Genomic DNA, 3,068 nt, shown 5'->3' on the forward strand with positions numbered 1-3,068 from the left:
GCAGAATTGAAGTGATGGCAATGGTTTCATTGGGTCTTGTGAAAGTTACTGTGTCATCATATTCATCTGACATTAGTTGGACTGGTATGGGGCCTATGACGGGTACCATTAGTTCAAAGTCGTGGAATGCCTGGTTGATGAGCCATCCCAGGTGACTGGCTTTGGGAATGTTGATGTCTTTGGCCATACAGTTGTTGAACAATACAAACACAGCACGAGATGACATTTCAATGAGAGGTGTGGCTTCCAAGGTCAGTCCTAGTTTTAGGCAGGTCCTGGAAGGTTGGAAGAAGCCTAGCTTACAGTCGAGAGAGTGGCCAGGTCGCATGTTGAGGCGGACGCTGACACTCTTGCTGTAGGCAGGTATTGCAGCTTCTTGCTCATTGATCATGGCACATGCGTCTGGCATTGTTTGACCAGATCGAAGGTTCTTGAGGTTGACTGCAGTGGTCAGTTGGCCTGACAGGGGAGCCCATATGATGTCTTTCACGATGTCCACACAGGCATTGAGCCGGACCATGATGTCTGCTCCAATGTAGATGTCATGAGGTAGGTTGGGGACAACGAGGAAGTAGTGACTCAGGTGTCTGTTGTTCCATCGTATGTCCACAGCGCAGATGATCTTGGCGGTGGCCATGGTTGTCGACCAGGGACTGAGAGGGAAGTGGCTGTGTCTTGAGACGTGTGGGAGGCTCTGCTGTCTTTGCTTCAATGCTCTGAAATGCTTCAGGCTGATAGCGGAGTTCTCCGCCCACAGGGCTAGTGCTGCGTCAGCCACTGATATGTCATGGACATTTATGGCAGTCATGATTCGAAGGGGGCATGAGTCTGAGTCAGACACCTGCAATGAGCAGAGGAAAGGGTCTAGGTTCTTGCTGCTTGGAGTTGAGCTTGGCCCTGGTCCTGGCTTTGACATTGCATCATCAGTCAGTGAGTTGGCGGTCTGTGGCTTGACACTGCGACTCGTTGGAGTCTACTGACTGGAAGGGCAGAGGCTCGCGGACTTGCATCCATATCTTTAGGTGCTTGAAGTCTTTTAAGGGTTCAAAGTGATTAAGCAGGTCTTTTCCAATGAGAAGTGATATGATGAAAATTACAGGCCTCTCTCATCTTTTTAAGTGGGAGAACTTGCACAATTGGTGGCTGACTAAATACTTTTTTGCCCCACTGTATGCTTGAAGGTTCAGCTCGCACCTTTGAAGTTTGAGGGTGCTATTAGACCTCTTTGTTATTTCTTGGACTTCTTCAAGGAGTTCGGTCGACATTAGGGTGATGTCGGCTCCCGTGTCGAGAAGAGCTTTGACTTTGAGGTGGCGTTCGATGATGATGGAGAGGTAAAACTTTCTTGCTCAATGAGGTCGCCATGTAGTTGAGGGACTGGAGTTTGGGATGAGACAGGTAGGATGTCAGGACTGATCTGGTGTTCCTCGGAGGAGTGGAAGACGACCAAGACAGCACTTTCAGGAACTTGAGTGGTTTTGTGCTGACTCTGGTTTCTCTTTCTTTTCCCACTTCCGATCCTCCTCCTTTCAGTGGAAGAACTCTTTCATTATCAATTTCATCAGCTCTTGTGAGACGAAACACTGTAGTGTCTTTTGTTCTTGTGTAGATTCAGTTTGAGCTCGGTCAGCTTGGAATCTTTGTGAGTTCCTTCGTTGATTCCTTGGACTGGTTGCTCCCGGGTGTGTTTGTCGCTTTCCCTTGTAGGTTCCGTTGGATTCCCACAAGCTTTTTCCTCTTGAGTTTCCAAATGAGTTTGGCTGATTCCATGATCTGTCCCATTGATTCTCACGAGGTCTGAATTGGTCCCAAGATTTTTCCCAGTGACGTCCAAGTGAGTGTTGTCGTCCACTCGGTCCATCCCAGTGGTTGTTCCTCTGTTTAGGTCGGGTACCAGCGTGGGAGTCCCGTTCTCTGTTGGACGAGGGTGTGTTCCACTCTTTGTGTGGCGGCTTGGCATGGTCTTGATGTTGGGCGCCCTCTAGAGCCAGCTCCTGACTTTGAGTGTTGAAGTCAAGAACTGCTGTGGATTTGGCGCCCTTTTCTGAGGCCATCTTTTGTTTGCCGTAGGCTTTATGCGCCAAGTCTCGCAACTGCTGAGCATTCATTGTTCGTGGACATGCGAGAACGCCAAGATGGTGGCTTACGGTTCGTTGCGAGTTCCGAATATGCTTGTCTGAGTAGGCTGTAGTAGGCTTGAGGAGATTCATGACAACCTTGTTTCGTCTCCAGGGCAGCCACTAGTCCTTGTTCTGACTCAGGGTCAGCGAATTCTTTAATGAGGGCTTCTCGGAGCAGGTGGTAATCAGTTTTGTGTGAGCAGGCTGTCGGTCCAGGAAGCTGCGCACTTCAGGGCTGGATGTTGTTCGGAGCAAATAGAGTTTATCTTTGTCAGTGACATTGGGTCTCATTTCCAAATGGAAATCGACGTCTTGCAGATAAGTTTGGACATCCTGGCTACCTGGCACACTTGGGGTGAATTTGCCAATGTTTCTGGCAAGCTTGTCGAGATCTTTGAGGTCCAAGCCATGCGATGCTCTGTGGCTGGCTGGAGCAAGTTCTCTTAGCTTTGTCGTGAGGTAAGGTTCTTCAGAGGGAGTCGGTGAATGTTTCAGCACTGCCCCCTCCCCCTTTTGCTCACGCGTCAGTCGAGGAACAGGTGACACGGTCCTGCTTGGCAGGGGTGAGACTGGTGCCCATCTTGTCCTTGTAGGCTCAGGGCGCAGCTTGTAGGCATGTCTGAGTTCCTCTCTGATGCTGTCGGACTTCTATTTGATGTAGTCCAGCTGTTGTGTTAGGCGAATGATCTCATTTCTTGACTCATCCAGGTGAGTTTCAAGGGCTTTGATTCGGCCGTTCTTGTCTCTGAAGTCGGCCTTTGCCTTTTCCAGGAGCTGTTCGGCATATTGCAGCTTGCTGGAGAGATCAGCGTGGTCAGCCTTGCCTCGTTCCATTTCTTGGAAAGCGGCTGCTAGGGTTTCTTTTAGCCTAGTGATCTCCTCCTCGGCGCCTTGTTCCACTTCCTCATGCCCTTCCTGTCGTTCCTGAGCCTCCAGTTCTAGCTGCTC

General features: G+C 49.9%; 1 pseudogene; it reads right to left on the bottom strand.

Annotated features, from left to right (window-relative positions):
• Positions 1 to 1,460: 1,460 nt before the first annotated feature.
• LOC107555785 (uncharacterized) overlaps positions 1,461 to 3,068 on the bottom strand; it is a 2,185-nt pseudogene continuing 577 nt past the window's right edge.

This window comes from Sinocyclocheilus grahami, unplaced genomic scaffold (assembly GCF_001515645.1).
Source record: "Sinocyclocheilus grahami isolate Dianchi unplaced genomic scaffold, SAMN03320097.WGS_v1.1 scaffold545.1, whole genome shotgun sequence".
Classification (NCBI taxonomy): Eukaryota; Metazoa; Chordata; class Actinopteri; order Cypriniformes; family Cyprinidae; genus Sinocyclocheilus; species Sinocyclocheilus grahami.